The sequence below is a fragment of the Macaca thibetana genome, chromosome 2 (assembly GCF_024542745.1).
Source record: "Macaca thibetana thibetana isolate TM-01 chromosome 2, ASM2454274v1, whole genome shotgun sequence".
NCBI lineage: Eukaryota > Metazoa > Chordata > Mammalia > Primates > Cercopithecidae > Macaca > Macaca thibetana.
Genome location: NC_065579.1, coordinates 7,573,454 through 7,600,949, shown reverse-complemented (window position 1 = coordinate 7,600,949; position 27,496 = coordinate 7,573,454). Strand labels below are relative to the sequence as shown.

Genomic DNA, 27,496 nt, shown 5'->3' with positions numbered 1-27,496 from the left:
TACAAGAGTGAAACTCCATCTCCAAAACAAAAAACAAAACAAAACAAAACAAACAAAAAAGTCCTTTATGTTTTAAAAAATGGTTACTTTCTGGGGTGCTTTCAGAAAATGTCAGGGGAAGGGGGACAGGGCTGGATGGTTCATGCCTGGAATCCCAGCACTTGGGAGGGCAGAATGGGAGGATCGCTTGAAGCTTGGAGTTTGAGATGAGCCTGGCCAACATAGTGAGACCCTGTCTCTACAAAACACTTAAAAATTAGCTATATGTGCTGGCTAGTGCCTGTAGCCCTAGCTCCTGGGGAGGCTGATGCGGGAGGATTGCTTGAGCCCAGGAATTTGAGGCTACAGTGAGCTATGATTATATCACTGAACTCCAGTCTGGGCAAAAGAGTGAGACCCTGTCAAAAAAAAAAAAAAAAAGAGAGAGAAAGAAAGGAAGGAGTGAAGGAAGGAAGGAGTGAAGGAAGGAATGAAGGAAGGAAGGAAGGAAGGAAGGAAGGAAGGAAGGAAGGAAGGAAGGAAGGGAATGAAGGGGAAAGGAAGAAGGAAGAAAGGAAGGAAGGAAGGAAGGAAGGAAGGAAGGAAGGAAGGAAGGAAGGAAGGAAGGAAGGAAGGAACGAAGGAAGGGAGGGAGGGAGGGAGGAAAGAAGGAAGGGAGGGAAGGGAAGGAAGGAAGGAAGAAAGAAGGGAGGGAGGGAGGGAAGGGAGGGAGGAAGAGAGGAGAAAGAAAAGAAAAGAGAAAAGGAAAGGTTTTTAGAGGGACCAGTGTTTCTACTCCTTTTTTCACCAAATACCCACTCTTAACGTCATCTCTTTCCAATCTCTACCAATACGTCTTCCTCTCATATTGTCAAGCTAATCAAGGCTGATATATAGAGAGGTTAAAAACATTTGCTCAAAATCTATTTTTATAGTTTTCTCAGCTCAAAATCAGCTATACTCCATCTCTGGATTAGAATGCATGTGTTCTTTTTTGTGTGTGTATTTAATAAAGAAGTTAGTATTTGAAGAAATAGCCAATAATTAAAGGGGTCTATTCTCAATGGGCTAGAGATATCTTACAAGGCTTTGGTAATCTTAAAATCCTGTGGTGAAAATGTGTTATAGAAATACTTTTATTTTGAAAATCTGCAGAAGATGAACTTTTTACTTCAACCTAGTTATTGATAGCTCAAGGAGGCAATTATATATTTGTAATTTACATGGCTGTATATAATGAGGAATAAACACCTCTTCAACCAGGAAAATGTCTTAATAGGATGAAAGAGGATAATATTAATAGCAACTAATATTTATCTTGCTCTTCATAGTTAATAAAGTGCTTTCACAAACATTATCTTGCAGATCTTCACAATATCTCTGTGGGGAATGTATTACAGCAGGTCACTATTATTTTAATCTCTGCATGAAGAATCTGAGGCTCAGAGCAGTTAAGTGACCTGTATATAGACCAAAAAGGAAGTGGTAAAGACAGGACAAAATAAATATCTTCTGAAATTCTATGCCTCTCCTACAATCTCTACAATCTCAAGTCTCGTGTCTCCTACAATCTCATATTGCCTCCCTGTGGAGAGCCCACAGAGTGAAGCCAAAAGTTCTAGCCTGAGAATGATGACAATACTAACCTTATCTACAGAGTTTAGGTTTCATGGGGCCTCTCCTATAACAGATTCTCTTTTGTTTCTTCCTTTGGCCTAAAGGGTTTGTTGTTGTTGTTGTTGTTGCTATGATGGTGGTGATAATCTAGTCTGAGAGCTACTGAAGTAGCTTAGGTACTTACCTGACTAGGTGACTCAGAAAGCAGGGGATGACCCCATTTCACAAAATACTCCAAGCTGTGGGCTATTCAGTAAAAGTGGCCTCCCTCTCATCTTCCTTACTCTCCTGAATCTGCCTCTGCTCCTTTGTCTTATTTTCTCTTCGGTATAGGAAATTTTAAAAGGAGCTTTAAAACTAGGACAAGTGGTAGAGCCACGTTAGGAACTTTGTGGAGCTGTATCCGATGTAATTTCAGCGCAGATTTTTCTAAAATAAATTAAAGGAGGAACTTTTTCTTTGGTTAATGTAATCATGGGCTTCAGCACACCAAAAGTGAAAAACAGTTTTAAAGAAGAGTGGCCTTGTTAAAGGCTTCAAAGCTCTGTTTTCAGGTGATAGGGGCTCATCTTCTAACGGCTGTCTGTGGAAACTCACTAAAAGCACTGTCCATGTGTCTTAACCTGGTTTTCTTGGGAACCTGAGATGAACGTGAAAGATGTATTCTCTATTGCTTTATTAGGGAGAGGGATTCCAGGAAGTAACAACGATGGGCAAGGGGAAAATAAAAAGCAAGGTGGGAGGGTTAATATAAAGATTTGTTGTCCAAGAGTCTACCACAAGGTGTCACTGATTGGTCAGTCCCACGGGAATATCTTCTGAAAAACTGTGCAAACTGTATATCAACACAGTCTCTTCAGGAGAAAAAGGAAATTGTTTCTACTCCAAGTCTCTGCTCTTATTGGGCAAACACTTCCCCTATAAGTTTTTAAATCCCCAACACTTTCCAGTTGCAGATATGTGGGCCCAAGTGGAAATTCACAGCTTCCGTCTTCAGTATTGACAAGGAAGGCCCAACCTGGGAGGCAGGAAGAGGACAGTGTGGATGTGAGAGAAAGCACTGTCAAATGATACATGTGTGAAGTTAGCAGCCACATGACTACAACTGCAACAAGAAGCAGATGAAACCAAAATAATCTAAAATGGTTCATAAACCATACGTGATAGGGCCAATTGTAAACCAAAAATAAAATTCTCAGCCCTCCAACAGACTGCATGGATCCCACCTCTCAGCCAAGGGCACCCCAAAGTCAACCTGAAAAACTAGTCCAGGCCATGATAGGAAGGGGGGCCAGATATGCCTCATTCATTATACCTCCTTCCCTTTGGAATTCAGACACAACTGACCAGCATTAACATTAAAACAGAGATCTTAAGACTGACAAAACAGACTCTTTGTAACAATAAGATACCGAATTCCAACCTGGTTCTAGCATAGCGTCATGTTTGGACAGCAGACCTTGAAAGAAATTGAAGTATCTTACTCCAAAATATATTCCTTTGACATATTTTTTCATGGCCCTAAAAAGCTGGTAGCAGGCTTCATCTGTATAGTAAGAACCTTGTTCTCAACAACCCCTTATCTTAGTATTAGAAAATCTTTGAATAGACCTATGACCTGGAAGCCCCCACTTCAAGTTTTCCCACCTTTCTGGACCAAACCAGTATACACCTTACAGGTATCGGTTGATATCTGCTTGTAATTTCTGTCCCCTTAAAATGTGCAGAATCAAGCTGTAACCCAGCCACCTTGGGTACATCATGTTCTCAGGACATCTTGAAACTGTGCCTCAGGCCTTGATTACTTGATATTTGGCCCAGAATGGCCAATTTACATCTTTTACAGAGTTTGACTCTTTTTATCAACATCACCCAGTACACCACGCTGATTTCTCATTATTTTATTATATCAGACTGCATGAACCATGTGGAATCTCATTTTTGTGAGAACCCGATGCCTTTACTTTTGTCCACTCTGTCTCCAGGTTTCCTTCTAGACATTGACCACTTAAAGTCACTTAGATGTAAAGATTTAAGGTGAGATAGTTACTGATGTATACTCAAGTCTCTGCTGCTCCATTCAGCATTGAGGCTGTAATTGATGCCCATCCACTTCCTTTTCTACTTCTTATTCCAGATCTCCCTTATCCTCAACCAGCAGTTGGCTGGTCTGTGTCACTTGCCTGGTAAGTTCTAAGTTCTTAGTTATCTTTCTGAGCTGTGGTTGCTGCTATTGTTCATTAACTATTGTCACTGGATCTGAAATTAGCATGACAGTTCCAAAAACTGTCATTCCTGCCTACATTAAATAGCAGAAAACATCACTCCTCATGATAAACCAAATTGATTGGGCCCTTATTACATAAATTCCTTTCTTTGCTGGCTGATCCATTGTTTTAAGAGCCAAAAGAAAGCAGGTGGTAGATACAGTTTCGAGTTTATAATAAACCTTATTGTGGCCTCTGGAAGAAGTGTTTACTTTTCTGGGAACCAGAAACTCTTAACTTGGCAAAGCCTAAGATTGCAGTTACAAGCTTTACAAATTATGTAATTGGGGCCAAGAGGAGGAATGGTGAGAGGCGAGGATCTTATTTCCTTCCTTTAGTTCCCAGATGAATATATATATTTTCAGACAGAGCATTATCTATTAACCTTTCCTCTGAAAGAAAAAGGGAAGGAAGAGGAGTACATTGTACATTATGTAATTTCCAATTGTATGTGCTTTGTGGTTGCTTACCTTTTTTTTTTTTGCATTGAAAATATGAATCAATCCAGCTTGGTTTGGGGTTTTTGGGGTTTTGGGGTTTGTGTTTTTTGTTTTTTTTTTTGTTTGTTTGTTTGTTTTGCCTGATGACTGAAAAAGAAGGAAGATAAGATAATTATAGGTTGTTTGTGTGCACACGTGCACCTGCACATTTATCTATCTTTCTATCTATCCAAATGCCAAGTCAAAGAGTGTCATAGTCTCTAAATGTTGGGTATCCAGTTCCTCCTACTCTCATAATTCCGACTTAAAACATCCTGTGCTTCTGGTTTAGTTTCTTTTCCTATCCACACCCCCACAGCACTTTGTTGTGATATCATAGTCTAAACTTACAACCTGTCCCTGTTATTTAAGGAATTCCCCACACACATCTGTGCATCTAGCTTAAAACAAGCTGTAGGGATTTTTGTTGGTGCATGTTGTGTGGGTTTCCCAAATGGAGTCTTATTTTCAACACCTACAGCTTGCTCAGTCCATTCTGATGCTGGGATGGTTTCCTTCTGTGAGTAAATGTCAGTGAAGTGCTCCAGGCAAAGCTATTGCCCTCACAAAGCTTATGAATCTAGTTTGTTCCAAGAATAGACCCCCTATGCCTACATGCAAGTAAACATTTAGATCAGGTATATTAGCTAATCCAGCTTTAGGAGATTAAAAGAATTGACTCTTGCTGCTGAAGTCTAAAGGACAAGCTTTGCCTCACATTATAATGCTTCACCCAAACCAATTATATACATATTTTTTTGTGTATGTACAGGCATATAGTAGGTACACAAGAAATGTGTGTATATAATTTTATTATACAAAAGTTCATGGGATCTACTATGAACCAGGAACTGTGCTAAGAGTAAGCAGAAAAACACATAAATGTAAATAAGACGTGCAAACTTGTGAGGGTGATAGGACATACCCAATAAACATGATGACCAAAGACATAGTAAGATAAATAAGAACTAATGAAGAGTTATGTGTTTCGAATACCATAGCAGATGTAAAATTCTTTTAAATTCTGAAGCACCCTAACATGTAAGTTGGAGATGAGCAGGCTATCCTTGGGTAACAAGTGGGTCAACATTTGGCTTTGGGGCCGTTATCTCTTTCATTCTGTGTTCTTTTTCCCCGCAGTAAGCTTTGTTTTCAAGAGCCATCAAAATCTATTTCACTGCCAGAGTTTCATCATACACTTTTGGGAGAGCCAGATTCCTTCTGAGGGGAGTAGTTTCACCAGCTAGCATACTGAACGTCAAAGCGTGGTACCTTCCTGTATTTGTACATTCCAATATTCCTTTTCTTCTTTGAAATTACACAAAAACATACATACATATATATATATAAAATAAAATAAATATAATTAAGCACATATAATAACACATTTTTCTCAAGAGAACTCTTTCATGGAAACATAGTAAGAAAAGCAAATTACCTATGTTGAATTGGAGGAAGTGCCAGAGCCTGCCTTACTCAGCCCTCTTTCTGCTACCCTCACTTCTCTGAGTAAACTCTGTGAAGCCATAATCTCATAACCTGTTTTAAAATCACTCTATTATATAGCCTTTAAAACACTTCAAATTTTGGCATTTGCGAATCTGAGACTGATAATGTCTATATGACCCTATGCCTTTAGCTGCTCAAGCTTACAGTCGATGGTAGAATCAATCTTGTGACAGAGTTCCCAGTCTCCCAGGCTCCTCTTTGCATAATGATCTACCTACTCCACTAACTCTCCAGTGTTGGCAACTGAAGCCCTGCATATGGCCTGCTTCAGATCTCTGATATGGAAATGCATGAGGTATCAAGTACTTTTAGCCCCTGAGTTTTCCCTGGACTTGGTTTAGCCTTCACCTCTGGCTCCCTGGTCTTGGATACTATGCTGAGCTAGAAAATCCTGCCGGTTTTTCCCGAGTGACCCAGTCTCAACAACTAACTTGCATGACCAGTTCATGAGCTGGGCCTTCTCTAGCTCTCTGGCGGAAAGTATTTACACTAAAATCTTTGACAAAGTGTTCTTCTCCTAAGAGTGTGTGTCTGTGTGTGTGTGTGTGTGTGTGTGTTTTAAACCATAACAAGGAAGAAAACCTTAGACTAATTTCTGAACTGCACAGCCTCAAACTAAAGCATACCAGAATTGCAGGAGGAAATGAAGGAAACAGAAAATTGCAGCACCTGAAATCTAACAGCTACCACCTTTACTGAGCTAAATGCACTGGAATTACCAGGGAACAGCCAGAAAGAAATAATAATAATAATAATTCAGGAAAGGAAAAACCTGTGTTTTTGACCCTATTTCATTTTGATGCAGGCTGTGCGTGGAAAAGAGCTTGAAAAAAAATTTTCTCTTGCTCCACCTCGTGGTGGATGCCTGCAACATAATTCTTAAGCAGTTTCTTCCAAAACAAACGATCAAACAAACAAAACAAACACTGTGGATCTCTTTGCGTGCCTTAAATAAAAATTGTCTGAAATTGAAAACTGAATTGCAAATCTTTTGCAACTGTATACTTATAGCATAAGAATGGAGATATCTCAGGTGTTCAGTACAGCAGCAAACTATATTACAAATTATAGTTTAAAAATAATTTGTAAGACATTCTTGCAGTGAATATCAACAATTTTTTGGCACATGAGGAGCTTCTGCCCCTGTAGGAATAAGTATGTCTGAAACATTTAAAAATGAAAAAAATAAAGAAGAAAGAAAGAAAGAAAGAAAAGATGAAAGTAATGAAGGAAATAAAAGAACAGAAGGAAGGAAGGAAGGAAGGAAGGAAGGAAGGAAGGAAGGAAGGAAGGAAGGAAGGGAGTTAGAGAGGGAGGGAGGGAATGAATTTTTAGAAATAACCAGGGGCTGATTTATGTGCAATATGATTTTTTTCAGAGTTCATAACGGGGATTGTGTGGTCCCCTACTCCCTAATTCCTGACATTTTTAAATGGTTACTATGGGTCTTTCATTTAAATGATGTTCTTTTCTATTGGCACGTGTGGGTCAATTTTCTCCTTTTCTGTTTTACTCAAACCAAAAGCTGCAATTTCAGCAATTTGTCCCTTAAAGAAGAGGCTGTTTTTTGTTACAGCAGTACCGTGCTGTGCTTCAGCAATCCATAACACGCCCGCTGTATGTCGTCTCATAGGAGGCATTGCAAGTCCAGCGTCTAGCCAGAAATGAGAGCCAGAAATGAGGACCAGAGATTATTTGTTCTTGTGGTGTGACTAACCCGCAACCTTCTCAATTCCAACTAGTGTTGTTTGTTTTCCTGTAACTTTGTTTTAAATCTATTTCCAAATCAGACTGCCCCTCAAAATGTAACCCCTCACCAACAGAAGCTTGTCTGGGAAGATTCTGCAGAAACTCCTCTCAGATTTGAGAAAATAATGGATTGGAAAATTATTTTTTGGCCAGGGTTCAGCAAACAAAGTTAGGAATTGGCTACCAATATCACAAGACACAATACTATATATAAAGGTATTGGTGTGTTGAGATAGCTTATATTATTCGAGGTAAAGGTCATCTAGGGGAATCATATGCCTGCATTTCGGTTCTTTTTTGAGGTACTTACCCTGGGCAATAGGAAGCATGAGAAGAGTTACAGAGATCCATTTCCTTGGGCAGGTACAGGTTTACAGCCATGATAGACACTCACTGTGAGGAATGTCAAGTGGTGTGTATGTGTATGTGTGTAGGGGAGGTTGATACTTGAAAGAAACCTCCTGAACCATGCTAAGAAGTCTAAAGTATGATAACAAGTGTGGATTTATCCAGATGACATTGGGATAACATTACAGTGTTTTAAGCAGAGAAATTGCATGATCACATTTATATTTTATAACTACAGCCAAGCTTCCATGTGTAGAATCAACTGCAGGAAAGCATACTGAAAACATGAAGACCAGCTAGAAACATATTCAAAAGTCTAGGCAAATGATGTTGATATGCCTAACCTAGCAGGATTATAGATATTGAAATTGACTGTATTCTAGAGATACTGAGAATAGAGAAACAACAAGCCTTGGAAATAGCTTGGATGTCTCAGTGATGATAACAATTTAGAAAATATGGTCTTGTTTCAAATCTTATTGTGAACACATGCAACTGTTTGCCTGTGGATTTGTGTTTTTCTGACTGTAGGAACATACTGGGTCTACACTCAGGGAAAACTAGAAGTGCAATAGTTATTGCCCCAGAAACAACCCTCAACAAATGACATAAAGAAAGTTGACTCCAGTTTCCCCTCACTCGATAATATACCCGTAAACGCTGTCCCACTAGAGTTCTAGGGTTCCCTAGAAAGATTCAGCTCCAGTTACCAATAGTGGTAAATGACTTCATAATGCCCCCTGCACTAGCATTCTTCCATTTCCTATTTTACTTCCCTACTCCCTCCCTATTCCCCTACCAGCATTTCTTGGGAAAACTCGAATATTTGTCTTAGCGTCTGGTTTGGATAAACACAAATGATGAAAACTTTCACTAGAAAGGGACGATATTGGGGTGGAAATGAAGAACTCACATTTGGGAAACGTGAGATCAAGATACTCTATTCAGGTGGTTGTAGTTTAGTCCAGCCCTTAGGGTCGTTCTGGTGTCATGTTCGAAGACTGCTTCCAGAGGCCTCGTTTCTGAAGCTATGAGCTAACAAGTGGTCATCTTTTGCTAAGAGTCTTTTTAGACATCTAATTTGTTCTTCCACTGAGCGGTGAATTTGTTTTTGATTACGTCCCCTCTGTTGAATGAAATGTAATTGTATTATACAAATTGCATTAAGGAATATTTTTGGTATCACGTTTAGCTTTTTATTTCATTTAGCTAGGGTAAAATATGGTACTATAACCTGAACTATGTTCCTCAAAATTCGTAAATGGAAGCCTTGACTGCCAATGTGACTGTATTTGGAGTCAGGTCCTTTAGGGAGGTAATTAAGGTTGGGTGAGGTCACAAGGTTGGGCCCTAATCTCATAGAACTGGTGTCCTTAGAAAAAAAGGGCTCTCTCTTTTTCTTAGTTCTGACAAAGGGAAAAGGCCACGTGAGAACACAGTAAGAAGTCTGCGAGGCACAAACTAGGAAGAGTTCCCTTACCAGGAACAGAATCAGCTGGCATCTTGACTGGGATGTCTACCCTTCAGAACAGTACAGTGAGAAAATAAAGTTCATATGAAGCCACCCAGTGTGTGGTGTTTTGTTATGGTACCTTGAGCATATGGGTACCTTAACCTTTAAATTAATGTCTTTACTACTTATTTCCAAACTTCAATATTTTCCTCCCTACATTTTAATTTTCTTTGTTCATAATGTTCTTTCTTAAGAGAATGAATTTTGGACCCAGACCATCTGTTACTTTGGTCAAATTCCTTAACTTTATTTGAATAAACTTTCTCAAATGTCTGAGGATGATGATACTAATACTTGCTTCCCCATCAGATGACTGTCTTCAAAATAAGCCCATTGATTATAATAAAGCCTGGAAATATAACTATTTCTTTTATTATTGCTGTATGTTTTCAATATTCTTCAGTATCTTACGTGAATATTTTTTAGCAAATTAAATTGAACCTTTTTATTCCTGTCTTATTTTTCAGACATAGCTTTTTCCTGTCTTCGGTTCCACTCCTTCTCTCGAATTTCTTCTTGCCACACACTTCTTTCCCCTGGGTAGACAGAGCCTCACAAGCTCATCCTTATTTTTCCTCACAAAGGGTTGTCAAACAGACCATCCATTGAGATTCCTACTGGATCAATTGACAATTGATTCAATTTGGTCACTAGGCAACATATTTTAGGAAAAGAATGTTGTGAATGCTTTTTTTGCATTTATTTTCCAGGATTAAAAGCTTCTTCAAATAATCTGCTTTGTTCTAGGATCCATGAAAGCTTAAAACAGCACTCACACCGTCTGCACTTGCTTGCCCTTTATGCCATAAATTCCTTCTAAACGTATACATCCGTGTCAAGTTGGCATTGATATAGGATGCAGATTTATGTGTTTAGAAGTAATGTCAAGAAAGAAAGAACATTCGGAAAGACTATCAAGAAAGATAGTTGTCAGAAAAAATAAATAAAAAAGAAAGATAGGAAAAGTGATGAATGCTAAAACACCCTACAAGAGTTTATCAGTGTGAGTTAGCTCTTCATATTCTCATAGTCCATTCTAGAATTGGGACCTTCTTTTCAGGCTATTTTTCGACAATGGCCACTGGAGGGCATTGCCAGCCAGCAGTGAGGGAGGTTTATAGCAAGTCCTTAACGGGGAAAGTTAAGGCATAAAGGTCAGATGTGGCAATAGCGTCAGACAGCAATAGGGCAAACATGAAAAACTATAACTATGTGTCTCAGGGCAAGATTTTGCTGGCACTTAGACAGGTCTAAGAAAGAGTTGTTGAAATATGGTGGGTGTTTGCCCTAGATTTTATTTTCCCTTCTCACTGTTAACATTGATGTTGTCATTTATTTACAGCTCAATGATTGCATGGGCCTCATATCATTTGATCTGTATGTTCCCTAATAGTTTGGTCTAAATTGAGTTTCTGAAAATTTGAACCTGTTAATGAAGATGGCTGATCTCCAGGAAAAGATGGCATAAGCAGGTCTCTTCAAAATGGGAAAGGGTCCTCTAGGAAAGCAAAATATTACTTTATCATTTGAACATACCTGCACATTTCTTATTAAGTTGATTCATAGTGTGACACATCAATAAGGTACTTGAGGCTTGATTCACTAGACTGATATGCCACCCAACTGGACCAGTGACAAAGCATGAATTAGATCTCCAACAGTCATTTAGCTTATTCACCACCTCTACTCAGGGGGCCAGTGATGCTTCCTCTGATCTCCTTGAAACTGTGCCCATGTGAAAGCCCAGCACCATGTTACATTTGCATTCTACTTTCTCTTCTTATGCCATGGAATATTCAAGTCAATATTCTTCCAATTTCAAGTCTATGGGGAAAGGGTGGTATTTTGAAGTTCTAATTTGTTTTAGTGTGCATATGTGTGGTTTGTTCATGTAAACAGCTTTGCCGTGTAACCTCAATTCTTGGCAAACCAGCGTTAAGTGACTGGTTTTACACTTGGTATGGCTGAATAGGTACTGAGACTCAGCTTGCCTGAATTACAAAAGCCATCGAGATGTTCTAACCTCATGTTTCTGGAGAAGTTTTCCATTGGCTTTTAGCACTACACCCTCCTGGATTGCCTCTGACATCAATGACTACTTCTTGTCAGTTTCCTTTACTTTCCTCTCTGGTGTTGGAACAAGAATGTGCCCAGAGATCAGACATTGCACCTATTTTCTTCTGGGTCCGCCTCACTTTCATGGTGATATCTTCCAGCCTCATGACTTTTAAAACCACCAATAGGCCAATGATTCCCAAATTTATATCTCCACTCTGCGTCTCTCCCATATACTCCAGATTCCAATTTCCAAATGCCTACAATTCTACTTGAGTGTCTGATAGATGTCTCAAACTTAGTATGTTCAAAACCAAACTGCTGATCTTTCTTCTAAAGCTTAGTTTTCCCTTCTCAGTTTATAGCAGCTTGTAGTTTTCTGTGTGAAAAGGGCTACATGAACCAAAAATAAAATTCTGAGCCCCCAACAGACTAAATGGACTCCCCTCTTCACCAAAGGGATCCCAAAGAAACCTGAAAAACTAATTCAGGGCATGAATGGAAGGTAGGGGAGGGGATCAGACGTGCTTCATTAAACCTTTCTCCCTTTGGAATTTGGGCACAACTCACCAGCATTAGTAATAAAACAGAGTTCTCAAGACTGACAAAACAGGCTCTTTATAGCAATAAGATACCAAATCCCAACCTGACTCTGGTATAGTGTCACAGGACAGATAGCAGGCTCTGAAGGAAATCATAGTGTTTTACCCCAAACTATGTTTGTTTGACATATTTTGAAATGGCCCTGCAAAGCTATCTCTTGTGGGGAAAATTTGCATTCTGTAGAAAATCTTTTTCCCTTACTAGGTTTTTTCTGAAGAGGAAAATCTGACACCATTTAAGGTCTGATCAGAGATATTTACTATCTATTTTCCTTGAAGCCTGCTACCAGAGCTTCATCTACATGACAAAAACCATGGCTTCCCTTAAGAATTTTTTATGCTAACTTCAGATGCTTTAGGCAATGCTTAACTCTTTCGACCAAATCCACTTCTGACCTGGAAGCCCCCACTTTGAGAAGTCATGCCTTTCTGGGTCAAACCAATGTTTACCTTAAGTGTACTGATTTATGTCTTTGCCTATAATTTCCGTCCACCTAAAAGATATAAAACGAAGGGTATACAACTCAACCCTGGGGCACATGTTCTCAGGACCTCCTGAGGCTACGTCATGGGTTATGGTCTTTAACCTTCAGAAACGAAACTTCTAAATTGACTTAGATTGGTCACGGATACTTTTTGGGTTACAGCTGGAATCGTGTTTGACTCTTCTCTCTCATACCTTACATCAAATTCGTAATCCCATCCATAATTAAATCCAGAATCAACAATGCTCACCGCTTAATTGGGTTTTAAATGTCATCCTTTCTCTCAGATTATGGCAACAGCCTCCTTGCCTCTACTATCAAGTCCCCTAATAACATGGCAGAGGTACTACGTAGATTATAAACCTTCTTCACTATGTATATATAAGCAGGACAAGCCAGAGAGGTTTTAATGGGAGAAACACACATGTTAGGGGGTAGATACTAAGGACACAGATGGGGAACACTGTGATGGAAATGTGAAAGGTGATCTATATTTAGTTGAGATTGAAAAGGAATCTAGCTGTTGACAGAAGGATGAATGTCATCAAACTGGCAAAATCTGAATGAGTTAAGGAAAATATTTATTGCTTGGAGAGATAGAGATATTTACAGCTTACAAAGTGTTTCAAAATATTACTATTTCACTCAGTCTTTACCCTTCTGTAGTAATGTAAGGAGAAAGAGATAAAAAGAAAAAAAAAGCTGGGTCTCTAGAAGGTTAAGGGATTTTTTTCGAGGTCATGAAGTGTGAAATTGAGCCTTAAGTCACAGGAATTTCTTACTACACCTAGAACTAGTGGTAAGTTTTCCACTGACCCACGGCAAAATAAGAAAAAGAGGAACAATGAAGTAAATTTTTCATAAAGCTAAAAATATTTCATTCAAAGAGGTATTCTTTATTTTGAGATTATATTCTCTTCAATCTTTGATGTCATAATGTTCTTTATTTTAAAACAATAGAGTATTTATAAATGTCTTAATTGGGCAAAATAAAAATGCATTCTTAAATTTAAAAAGTGTAACTATCTATCCTATGCAAAATCTGGGAACTACTGACCTACACTCATGTCTCAAGTAAGGAAACTTGAGAACCAGGTTGCATCCTCATTAACGTGTTTTCTTCTAGTCAGTACCTGGCTTTTGAAACTGCCTATTTTATTATATCTATTTAAAGCAAAGTAAAGGAATAATTCTAAAGTAAGAAGGACTAAATGGGAACCTTCTGTGCGTGTGCTTCATGTACGATCTTCCTTTCTGGCTCCCTGCTTCCATTTAGGAATTGAGACTATAAAAATTTAAGTGTAAAAAAATTCTTACTATTTTATTAGATGAACAAACAGTATTATTCACATCACTAAAAAGCTCAAAGGAAAAGATGATTACATTTTAGAAAGTTGTCTCTTTTCCTATTAAATTATTGCTGAGTATATGTATGTTTCTACCTCTTTTTCCCAAATTCTACTGAAATGATGTAATAGATACAAAAATACATCCACAGCAGTGTGAGTACTTGGACAAAAATACCACCGTTTTATCAGAGCAGTGAAAAGTTTCTGAACAATAAATAGCACATTCATTTATTTTTTCAACAACTATTTACTGAGGATGTATTATGCCATTCTAGGCATATAGTATAAATATCCATTTGTTAAAAAGAAATATGTCAGATTATGATAAATGCAATGTAAATAATAGATAAGTTCATGTGACAGAAAAACTACTTGATGACTGCTCTAATCTGGGTAGTTATGGAAGAGTTCTTTGATAAACTGATCTCTTAATTGACAGGTAAATAAAAAGGAGCTAGCTGTTTAGATATAAGGAAGAAAACTTACCTGAGAAACAGAAAAGCAGTGCAAGGGCTTAAAATGTTTGGGATCTAAAAGAATGCAAGTGAGGTGATGGTAAAGACCAGGCCATGGGGGAAGAAGGACCTAGATTATGTAAGTTTTTACAAGCCAAACAAGGAGTTCAGATTTTATTGTAAATAAGATGAGAAGCAACGGGAGAAATGTAGGCAGAAGAGTGGTATGATGTCATAGGTTATTTTAAAAGACAGCTTTGATTAATTTTTGGAAAGTGAAGGTGGTATATAAATTTGGATGATTTGGCTGTAATTATGGAAAAGTTAATTTACAGTCTATATCAAAGTGTTAAAACTACAATAACTAATAACAAATCCATAGACAGGCCATCTCAAGGGTCATTTATTCAGTGACAGCAATAACATTAAAAACTAGAGCCTTTTAACCTTTTCACTCTGACATTTTTGGTGTCTTGGCCTTGTCCCTATAGTTGCAAGATAGCTGCAGTAGTTTCAGATTTTAAATGAAGACATGGCAACACCCATATGTATAAGCTTCCCGATAAACCTTCACTCTGACCAACCTTTTCGATTTACATGTACAGATTTATCTTTACAGCAATAAAAATTTAAGTTGGAGTGAAAAATTCTTCATTGGCCAATATTTGCCAATTAGGATTTCAAATATGAATAACTAAGAAAGTTGTACATCAAAAAAAGCAAATAATTAAACTCTAAGTCTTAAGTTAGGAACCAGAAGAACAGTAGATATAATTATTGTCCTTTAAATTTTTTTGAGGATACCACATTCATAAAAATGATCAGACTGTTTTGAAAAGAAAAATAAGACTTCAAAAATAAAAATACAAATGCAGGAACAAAAACCAGATGGGCTAAAATAGCAGAATGAACACAGCTGAATACTAAATTTCTAAACTAGAAGGCAGAGCCAGCCAAAAAAAAAGTGGATATTTTTGCAACCCACAGAAATATAAAATTTTAGTAAATTTTAAAAAGTGAAAAAGAATAGAGATCAGATTTGTTGACCGTAATGTGATGACAGTGAGAAATTAACAGCAAAAGGGTAGATAGCTGAAGACGATCCACTTGAAAAAGATAAAAAGAAGACAATTAAAAAGCAAAACTTTGGTTAAAGAGGGATTGAAAACTACAATTATAGGCAATTACATGGTGTGCCAGCTATGCTGGCCATATCTCTGAGACATGTTGATGATTTGCTGAACATACAATAGCAGCATATATGAAAATATGTAAGATTAGGGCAACACAGTATTTAGAAGAAATTATGTTGCCATAAATACCTTAATTGAAAAATGAAAATGACTGAAAGTAAATCAACTATGCATTCAACTTGAGAAAAAAGAGACAAAACATACCTAAAGATAAGGTGGAAGTTACCAAGCTAAGAAGCACGAGAGCGTGTTCATGGGGCCAGGACTGAATGAGGCTTACTTTGTCATTAAATCTTTCTCACTAAAGTGTCACCTTAAACTTTCTCTGTGCTACAAGACCCTTTTATGCAATAAAAACTTTGTTTTTGAAAGTGATACTTAGCTAAATTTGTCCAGAAATATTGTGAATAGTAATGAAAAGGTAGGTCAAAGTGGGGTAAAATAGAAACAAATATTTCATCCATAAATGAATGATCACTAGGGAGTAAATGTTTACTCAAAATGTACTGTGGGCTCAGAGATGAAGTGTGAGCTGGTCCTATAGACGCCTCACCTATAGTACTTGGCCAAAAAATGAGGGTGGGAATGAATCATATTTAGTGCAAAAACCGGTAGAAAATGACAAGAAGCTTGAGATGTCTAATTTCAGGAGTTTTATGGTCAGAGTCATCTCATGATACCTAAATATAGCTTGTTTTAGAATGCTTACTAATAACAATGTGTTTTTCTTTTTTTAAGACAGAGTCTCATTCTGTCACCCAGGCTAGAGTACAGTAGTGTGATCACAGGTCATTGCAATCTCAACCTCCTGGGCTGAAGCAATCTTCCCGCTTTAGTCTCTGAAGTAGACATGTGCCACCATGCCTGGCCATTTTTTTTTTCCATTTTTTGTAGAGATGTGGTCTCACTATATGGTCTAGGCTGATCTCAATGTCCTGGAAGATTCTTAAGTGATCTTCCTGCCTCACCCTCCCAAAGTGTTGGGATTCCCAGCATGAGCCACTGTGCCCAGTCACAACTTAAGTTTTATAGTACTTATTCATAGTCCTTATTGTTTATAGAATATTATCATTCTTTTTGGACTAGGAATTAGTTCCTGTATGGAAGTTACTATGAAACAAAGTTGTGTTCAAAGTAAATAAAAACATTCTAAAATCTAAATTATCAAATGGTAAGGTGGCTTCCTTGGTAGTTGACAATTTTTCTGTCTCTGAAAACATTAAATAATGGCTAGCAGATTGCTTATAGGAAATGCTAGAGAGGAAAATTATTTATTGAATGGGGTGGGGAGAGCAGTGACCCCAAATTCCCTTTACATCCTGACATTTTAGAATTTGTTTTTTGGGTGTATCCCACTTACTATAGTTATATCAAAGGGGTCTTTGACTAATTAGCTTCCAAATAATTTTGTCTACACATAGAAAATGTTCATCTTGTATGTTTTCTGGTCATTCCTAGCCCTTTCAAAGATTCTACAGTTTTAATCAAAAAGAAATAAGTAATGTACACTGCTATGGTTTGAGTTTGTCACCTCTGAAACTTATGTTGAAACTTATTCCCCAATGTACCAGTATTAAGAGGTGGGGCCTTTAAGAGGTTACTGAGTCATGTGTGCTCTGCCTTCATGAAATGATCAATCCATTCATGGATTAATGAATTAATGGGTTCTCACAAGAGTGTGTCTGTTATAAAAGCCCATATAGCAAACTTGACTCCTCACCATGTGATGCCCTGCATTGTTTTGGAACACTGCAAGTCCCCACCAGCAAGAAGCCCTTTACCAGATGCACTTCCTTGCCCTTGGACTTCCCAGCCTCCAGAACTGTAGGAAATAAATTCCTTTCCTTTACAAATTACCCAGTCTCAGGTATTTAGTTTAGCAACAGAAATTGCATGCCTTTATTGAAAAATGGTTGTTCCATATACTCTGGACTTTCCAGCAATAGCATTAAATGGTGTTGCACATTTTGAAGCTGGAACTTCTTTTAAGATATTCTGCTCAGGTTCTGACAATGAAAACAACATAATCCTACTCATATCATTCCTGCCTCATCACCAGTGCTTTTAAGGTACCAGGTATGAGCGATGTTGCTTTGACTATTATGGCAAATCCAGCACAATAGATCACATTAACATGGTGACACTATAGGATCATTTACATAAAAACAGTTAACATTTGTTGAATGCTTTCTACCTACCAGGCATTATTCTAAGTACTTTACATTTGCTGGCTCATATAATCTTCAAAACAGCACTATGATGTCAATGCCAATTTTATCCTAATTTTACTGATGGTAAAATTGAGGCAAAGAGAAGTTAATATACTCAAAAGTCACAAAACAAGTGAGAGAGAGACAGAACTCAGATTTAAACTCAGAAAGTTATAAATTGCAATCATATGCTCTTTTTTTAATCATTTCTACATTAGATGATGTAGTCTATACTAAGGAGAAAAAAGATTTCAAGAAAAGGAGAGGAAAATAACAAGGGGCAGTGAGATGGAGTGGAGAGAATATTGCACTTGAAGTCAAGACTTTGTATTTCTCATTTTGATATGCCTCTGTTTAATTTTTAGTGGACCATTTAATGACTGATTCTCATCTATAAAATGCAAATTGACTGCATGCCTTTTGATTTAATACTCTTTGTTTGCCTCATGCCAGACGTTTCACAAATCACCTCCACATGAATGATCTCATCTAAGCTTGACAGAAATTTTCCAAGAAACTTGAGGTTCAAAATAGTGGAGGCTCCCACCTCCACTGCCCCACCCACTTTGTTGCACAGATGGTAAGGATCTTTGGACTCCAAAGGCAGTGTCTCTTCCTCCTATATTCTGCTGCCCTATTTTATGTATATAAAAGCATTTTTTAAACTGTGAAATAACTTTCACAACTAAAGTGGCATTCAAAGGTGGATTGGTAATGCTTTCAGCAGAAGAAGTCCGCAAAGAAAGAATAATTTTGGAATTTATTTGGAGGAGCCAGACTAGTTTACATGAAAACCACATACATTCTTAATTTATTTTGTTTAAATCTCAGAACAAATGCTAAACTGATGGAAGAATATGCTGCTTCTCTGTGCTCCGGTGAATTCCTTATTTTGTAGCATAAAATGATAAATGTTTGAACAGCTGCAATTATAAAGTTAAGAAACCATGCAACACAAATACAAACACACACACAAGTACACACTTTTTTCTGTCCAGCCTTGTGGGTTGGAACTGTGCCACAGAAAAGAATCCATGGGTGACAAATTTATTTTCATTCATTATGCTGAATCCCTTGCGTGGCATAACTTTCTCTGTGGGAGGTTTACCTCAAGAAGGGCGAAAAAAAGAAAAAAAGGAAAAATGTGAACAAACCAGCTTTCTTGATTTACTGTCTTGGAATAGTTTCTGAGATATTGTTCTCCTTTGGGTACAAGCTAAATATAAGCCAAATATTTTTGCAACAATTGAGGATTAATGGGAAGGAGTTGATGGGTGGAGACAGCTTGGCCTTAGTCATTGTACAAATCTTTAGTTTCCATTTTATCTTTGTATACTTAAGCAGCTGAATAGAAGGAGTTGTTATTTCTTGTTTAACTTATTTTAAGCACATGTGCTCTAAATATATACTATTATGCAGGTGAGCCTGTGTGTCTTTTAACTCATGTGCAGTCATTGTAAACTCTTTTATTGGTTATATATTTGAAATCTGAGAAGTCGGTTCTTGGTGTTCTGGAAAGTACATGAAAACTTATAGTGGGCTGAACTTCCTTGTTGTCTGTTGAAAATGAATGAATGGGCCTGAATCTGCTCCTTGCCTATTTACTGAGATATACGTAAATCATACAATATCATGTGGGACGGAATTAAGAGAATCATAGAATGTCAGATTTGGAAGAGACCTTAGAGCACATTATCACAATTTTATTGGTCAGGGAAACAGAGCCTCTGTGGGTATGATGTGAATACGGGATTTAATGTAAAAATTAGACCTCATCCAATATTGTAAGAACTGAAAAAGTGAAGGTCTAGAGGGGAGTTGGAAACACCAAGAAAAGGTCACAAATCATTCAGCCTTTAGGCACTGGTGTGAGTGGACAAACGGAAGCTTTCATGGAAATCCAAGAAATTTAAGGACTACATAAAATTTGAACAATTGTGCTTTTGATATATTGAAATTTCACTATGTATCAGTAACTATGCTAAGCATCACACATCTTGGATGTCTTTTTCTTAGTGATTTTAAAATTATTTTTTAATTATTTATACATAAATAAATATGAAAATCTATACATAGAAAAATTGAGTGAGAAACACGAAAGACCCTGTAAGAAAAGCCACATTGTCATCAGAACAAGGATCCTAGTAGAAAATAGTTTAGGTAGCGTCTTTAGATCATAGTATATCTTTCAGCTTCCTTTTGAAGTTTTAAGAATTTCTTTTGAAGAATTAAATGGGAAAGGTAGTGAATGAGCCCGGGGAAATAAAGAAAGCTCCACAGTCTGGCATCTGACAGATATGTAAAATGAGCCGAATACTGGATATCTGGAATGAACATGGTTTCAGAGTGGGATGGTTTGATTTGTTTTTTCTTCTGAGCTCACCATGACCAACTTCCAGATCTCAGAAAAATTTCAGTATGGTAGAGTGAATGTCCTCAGCTGACAACAGTGCCTAGAAGCAAGAGTGGGCACTTCATTCGCATATGGTCCAAGCTGATAGTAACCTGAACCAGGTATCCCAGAGCTGAAGGATTCTTAGTAGTAATAGCCATTAGCATGTCTGTTTCTTGGGTCACACTGCTTAATCTAACTGGTTGCTGTTTATGTCTCTTCAATTGTCATCTGGAATTGCCCTTCAGCATGACCCTGAGGATTCCGCTTACTTCTCTCCTGTGTTAGATCCCCTAGATCCTGTATTGAAGTGAAACACAAAATCAGAAGCTTTTTGAGCAATGGTTCATGAACTTTATGTTGCAAACTAAACTAAAATGTTTTTATTATATTATCAGATTTAATTTTTAATTAGTCTGGATTAAAATTTTAGGTTTTTTGTTATTTAGCTTACAATTTTGAAGGCATTGCGCAAGTATTGTTTTTTGAGAACTCCAAAGACACTTTGAATCCCAATCTTATATGTGATACCTAATTTTATTTTCTCTTCCCTGGAAGGCTGTAAGATTTTTCTCTTTGCATTCTGTGTCCTTGTATTTCCTCAGTTTGGATGTGCTTTATTCCACTTATATCAGTTAGCAATATATATTTCAGGAGAATTTTTCCAACGTATTTTGTAAGTAATTTCCTTTTCTTTCTTTTTTTGTTCTCTTTCTAGAGGTCTTCTCACTTATATGTGGGACCTCCTGAACTCATTCCGTAATTTTTAATATTTTTTCCCATGTTCTATTTTCTCAACTTGCTGTTCTCTTTTCATCATTTCCTGAACCTGTTTTTTTGTTTTTTGTTTTTCTTCAAATTTTCTATAGAGTTCCTCACCTCTACTCTTACGTGTTTTTGTTCTTTGATTTTGTTACAGCACTTCTTGTTTCATGGCTGGCTGAAATGTTTTTCTTATTTCTCTGAAGATTAAAATTACAGTTCCACTAAAGTTCTTTCTGTTTTCTGTTCACATAAGCTCTGTTCCTTCTAAGTTGTTTTTTATTGTTTATTTCTGTCTACACCTTTCATATTAGAGGTGACCTTCGGATATTTGTCCATCCTTGGCAGTTGTCATTTCCTTTTTTTTTTTTTTTGAGATAGAGTCTCGCTCTATCACCAGGCTGGAGTGCAGTGGCACGATCTTGGCTCACTGCGACCTCTGCCTCCTGGGTTCAAGCGATTCTTTTGCCTCAGCCTCCTGAGTAGCTGGGACTACAGGCACACGCCACCATGGCCAGATAATGTTTGTATTTTTAGTAGAGAATGGGTTTCACCATGTTGGTCAAGATTGTCTCAATCTTTTGACCTCGTGATCCTCCCCCCTTGGCCTCCCAAAGTGCTGGGATTACAGGTGTGAGCCACCACTCCCAACCCATTTCCTCCAATGAATCAGATCCAAAAGTGGATTAAATACTCTGAGTGCTTGGCTTGGGTAGCACTTGTTACCTCTAAGGAGACTTGCTTGAATTCTTTATATGATGTTAGTCTTTCTCCTTAGGCTGGTAAGGTTGAAAGAAAAGTCTCTTCCAATATTGTCCTTGTATATTCGTGTCTTAAAACATCTCTTTAGTGGTTTTAAATATGTGTGTGTGTGTGTTTAAGGGAGAAGTGTGATAAAAGGGCTTTTAAATTTTTTGGAAACTAGGATGTCCCTATTATCTTACTAAGCCTCACAGCAAATACTGAATGAAGATGGGGGGAGGCTAGTGGGAAGTGTTTTCTTTTCCTCATGGAAATGAGTTTAAAGGGTTTTATGACTTGTCCATATTCTCACAACTGTTGAGTGGATAAATCAGAATTTGAATGTGCAGAAGGTGGATTTTATAGACACTGACCTAAGATGTGTGCCCTGGGGACAAAATAAAGCCTAGATAATAGCTTCTCTGACAGTTCGTGAGGATCTGACAGTTTCTGGTCTGTATAAGTGAAGAAGGAATCAATAAAAGAGGTATATCAAATTATATAATCAAATAAGCAATATTACTTGATTATATAATTTTGAATAAACATTTTAGTCTAACCAGAGAAGCTTGTTCAAAATCTGTTAGTTCTACTTCCGAAATCAACTTCAAGTCTGTGCATTCCTCTCCAACTCCACTGCTACCTTTCTAGTCTTCAAATATTCACTAGTAGTCTCTTGGCTTATCATAATAAACCTCCTACCTGATGATCTCACCTCCATTCTTCATCTCCTCTTACAAATAATGCATATGGAACTGAGAAGAATCTTTTCTAAAATTTATATCATCCCCTTTCCTTGCTTAAGATGTTTTAAAATTTTTCTTTAACAATAAAAGGTAAAATATAATTCCTCAGCATGGTCCATAAGGCCTGATAGGCTGATGTTTATCCACTTTTTCAACATCAGCTTTTGCTTCATTCACTGTGCTCCAACCATAATGGTTTTATTTCACATTTGAAAAAGTGCTGGGAGATTTCCTACTTTAAGGATTTGGCTTATGCTATTCTCTTTGCCTGGGATGCTCTTCCTACTATTGCCAATTGATTGACACTTCATCATCATTCTTCAGAACTTATCTTAAATTCCCTTTTTAAGAGTCTGGCATAATCTACGCCCTCAGTGAATTATATTCTTTGTTTCTTTTACTGTTTCAGATTATCTACATGTAATTGCTAAACTATCAGAAAATAATCTAGAAAATCTGAAAAGTCATTCTTTTCATTGTATGCATTTGTACTTTTCCAACCACAATGTCAGAAGCATATTATCAGATGAGAACGTGCTTTTAATTCGCAAAGTAAGGTTTTAAGAACCCACTTTGTGTGAGATAGTGAAGTGTGCTGAAACAGCACTGGGGGCTTGGGCTTTGCTGCTAAGTTGAGGAGTCACCATAGCCAAGTTAAATTGCTTCCATGGACTTCATTTCCTCTATCTCTGAGGTACAAAGACTGGAAGGAGACAATTCCTGTAGACCTCTCTGACTTACTATTCCAAAGGTGCTCTATACTAAAACACGGCTTTCAAATGATTTTCCAATACAGGCATACCCTAGATATTAGCAATTCAGTTCCAGATCACTGCCATAAAGTGAATTTTGCAATAAAGTGAGCCAGACAAAAATTTGGGTTTTCTTGTGCATATAAACGTGATGTTTGTGATATACTATATTCTATTAAGTGTGCAATAGTGTTATATCAACAAAACAATGTACGTACACCTTAAATAAAAATACTCTTGCTAAAAAATGCTAACCATCATCAGGGCCTTCAGCAGGTCCTAATCGTTTTGCTGGTGTAGGATCTTACGTCAACGTTGATGGTTGCTGACTGATCAGAGTGGTGGTTGCTGAAGGCTGGGGAAGCTGTGAGGGTTTCTTAAAATAAAACAATAATGAAGTTTGCTCCATCAGTTGACTCAAGAACATTCTTGTCCCAAAAGGAGTCTCTGTAGTGTGTGATGCTGTAAAACTGCTCTCAGAATTGAAGTTAGTCCTCCAAACCCTGCCACTGCTTTATCAACTAAGTTCATGTACTATTCTAAATCCTTTGCTGTCATTTCAAAATACTTACAGCACGTCCACCAGGAGTAGATTCCATCTTTAAAAAACAAAACACTTTTTTTGGCTCATTCATAAGAAACTCTTCACCCATTCAAGTTCTATCATGAACTTGCAGTAATAGAGTCACATCTTCAGAGTAGATTTAGCATAATTCTTGTGAACCCTAGGATTTTCAGAATGACGAATGAGATTTGGCTTCAACTTAAAGTCACATCTGCATTAGCCCCTCACAAGAGAGTCAGCCTATTCTTGGAAGCTTTGAAACTAGGAATTGACTTCCACTCTTTATGAAAGTTCTAGATGGCATCTTCTCCCCACAGGAGGTTGTTTTAAGTACACTAAAAATCTTCAGAAGACCCGGATAGTGGGAGGCACTATCCGGATCTTCTGTAGCCTGCACTGGCCCTGGGATCTCAGCATAGGTCTTTGGCTCTTCCTCCTCTTGAGCAGCCGTGGCTGCCAGGAAGACCCAGAACCCCAAGGCTGGGGTGGCCCAAGTGCAGGTGGTTTTGGTGCTCAACATCAGTGTGGTGCGGGGGCTACAGGACATACTGAGAACCAACCTGGGATCCAAGGGCACCATGAGGACGCCTGTTTTTGGTGCTGGACAAATCAAACTTACTAAAGACAGCTATGTGCCGCGTCACAAAATGCAAATTCACGAACTGCAAATGCTATTAAATGTATTCTTAATAGCAAAAGTAGCAACAGCTCAGGATGATATAACCAGTGATGGTATGACTTACAGTGTCCTAATAATTAGAGAGCTACTGAAACAGTCCGACCTCTACATTTCTGAAGGCCTTCATCCCAGAATAATCACTGAAGGATTTGAGACTCCAAAGGAAAGGGCCCTTCAGTTCTTGGAACACGTCAAAGTAAGCAGAGAGATGCACATAGAAACACTTAAGAGATGTGACCAGTACATCTCTTCATACTAAAGTTCATGCTGAACTTGCAGACGTCTTCACATAGGCTGTAGTGGACTCCATTTTGGCCATTAAAAAACAAGATGAACCTATTGATCTCATAGAGATGAAAAATAAACCTGAAACTGATACAAGCTTAGAGGCCTGTTTTGGACCATGGAGCACGGCATCCTGATATGAAGAAAAGGGTGGAAGATGCGTACATCCTCAAGCATAGTGTGTCATTAGAATAAGAAAAAAGGAAGTAAATTCTGGCCTTTTTATTCACAAGAGTGAAGAAGAGAGAGGAAAAAAATCACAAAATCAGAAAGAAAGTTCATTGAACATATAGTTAAAAAATAATAGAACTGGCCGGGCGCGTTGGCTCAGGCCTGTAATCCCAGCACTTTGGGAGGCGGAGGCAGGCGGTTCACAAGGTCAGAAGATCGAGACCATCCTGGCTAACACGGTGAAACCTTGTCTCTACTTAAAAAAAACAAAAAAATTAGCAGGGTGTGGTGGCGGCGCCTGTGGTCCCAGCTACTCAGGAGGCTAAGGCAGGAGAATGGTGTGAACCCAGGAGGCAGAGCTTGCAGTGAGCTGAGATCGCGCCACTGCACTCCAGCCTGGGTGAGAGCGAGACTCTGTCTCAAAAAAAAAAAAAAAAAAATAGAACTGAAAAGGAAAATCTGCGGTGATTCAGATAAAGGACTTGTTGTTATTACCAAAAGGGAATTGATCTCTTTTCCTTAGACACTCTTGCAAAAGAAGGTGTAGTAGGTCTGCACAGAGCTAAAAGTAGAAATATGGACAGGCTGACTCTGGCTTGTGGCAGGGTAGCTCTGATTTATTTTGATGACCTAAATCCCAACTGCTTGGGACTTGCAGTTCTTGTGCATGAGTATATATTGAGAGAAGAGAAGTTCACCTTTATTGAGAAATGTAACAATCCTCACTCTGTCACATCATTGATCAAAGGACTGAATAAACACACACTCTCTCAAACCAAAGATGCCATCAGAGATGGCTTGAGGGCTGTCAGAAGAGCTATTAATGATGGCTGTGTAGTTCCAGGTGCTGGTGCTGTGGACGTGGCAATGGCAGAAGCCCTAATTAAATATAAGCCCAGTGTAAAGGGCAGTGAACAGCTTGGAGTTCAACCATTTACTGATGCATTGCTCGATTATTCCCAAGGTTCTTGCTCAGAATTCTGCTTTTGACCTTCAAGAACATTAGTTGAAATCCAAGCAGAATATTCAGAATCAGTCTGCTTATGGATGTGGACCTCAACGTAGGTGAACCAATGGTAGCAGCAGAAATAGGAGTATGGGATAACCATTGATTAAAGAAACAGCTTCTTCACTCCTGCACTGTGATTGCCACCAACCTTCTCTTGGTTGTCGAGATCATGCAAGCTATTAATAGAATGTCTTCTCTGAAAGGTTAAGTTGAAGCTTTGCTGTATCTGAGTCTTAAAGACTCTGCAAAGTGATCCTGAGGAATATAGCTGTGGAATTTTTGTCCAAGCTTCCAATGGTTTTCAAAGGAATTTTCTTTTCCCATATGAAAAAAAGGAGAGAACACTGGAACCTAACAGAATTTTGAAGTTCTGAAATTACAATTACAGTATTTTTTTAATTGCACTGAAGTATGAGCACATAAAGCAGGTCCACGTCTGTCTTTTACCCAGTGAACAGGATATTTTGCTTTAGCTGCAGTTACATAAAATTCCATGTGAGAAAAGCATGTTATCTAGCTTATTATTAAATATTTATTGAAAAACAAATTTTAATGTTTAATAATTTCTTATGAGGATGTTTGTTAAATTATCCAACAGTGTCCTATTGTCATGTATTTAGGTTTAAATAAATTTTGTGCTAATATAAATAACACTTATGTAATTTAAGATTTTGAAAGCGTCCCTGTTAGTATAAATTTCTATTTGCAACCTTATTGGATCAGTTGGACTTTTCCTGCTTTTGAAATAGCTTTGCTACAATACTCCCCACAAAACATTAAGCTGTAGTAAATGAGAAGAAGAGTAAACTAGAGGCAAGGGAGTTGAGAGAGTTGCAAGGGACAAGTGGCAAAAATAGAAGAAGCAGAGGTAAAAGATGATGGATGGCATGGTGACTAAGGGCTAAGGCTATTGGGTGAAATACGAGATTCATAGCTGACCATATTTTCAAGCCTCTGAACTTTTTGCTTGTGCAGCATTATCCATCCCAAACCCTCTAGTGTCGTATTTTTCTCACCCAAATTACTGTTCTCTCCTACATATTTCCACAAGATTGTTTATGTACAGTTGGTCTATTTCTGTAGTCCTCGAAGATGAAATTGTGTGATACTATGAACCACACCCATATAAGACAGTGAAGTAATTGATAAATGCTGTGTGTGTTCTCACTGCTCCAGCAACTGGCCATTCTCTGACCTCTTTCCTTCCACTTCAGCCTCCCCATTCCCTGAGACATCCCAATATTTGAGGGCTTAGCAGTTATCTTCAGTGAATGTGTAATAAATATTAAGTTAAAACCTCAAAACAAAAAATAAAATATGTTGCTTAGTATCTAGCCACCTTTATCAGCTATCCTAGCAGATCTTTTGGCTAACTCGCTGCAACTTCTGTGTCAAGCACTTGCTGCCTCACCTTGTACTTTCGTGTTATGAAAATGACTTCTTTGCTTAAATCTCATGAACCAAACTTTTGCCAGCTTCTGACTTTTCTTCTTTAGCCTCCTCACCTCAGTGTATAGTATCTTATGGATCACTGTATGGTCTTGCTCTGGATTAGGCTTTGGTTTAAGGGAATGTTGTGACTTG

General features: G+C 37.9%; 1 pseudogene; it reads left to right on the top strand.

The window, feature by feature from the left end:
* Positions 1 to 24,331: 24,331 nt before the first annotated feature.
* On the top strand, positions 24,332 to 26,120 carry LOC126948028 (T-complex protein 1 subunit zeta-like; annotated as a pseudogene).
* The last annotated feature ends 1,376 nt before the right edge of the window (positions 26,121 to 27,496 follow it).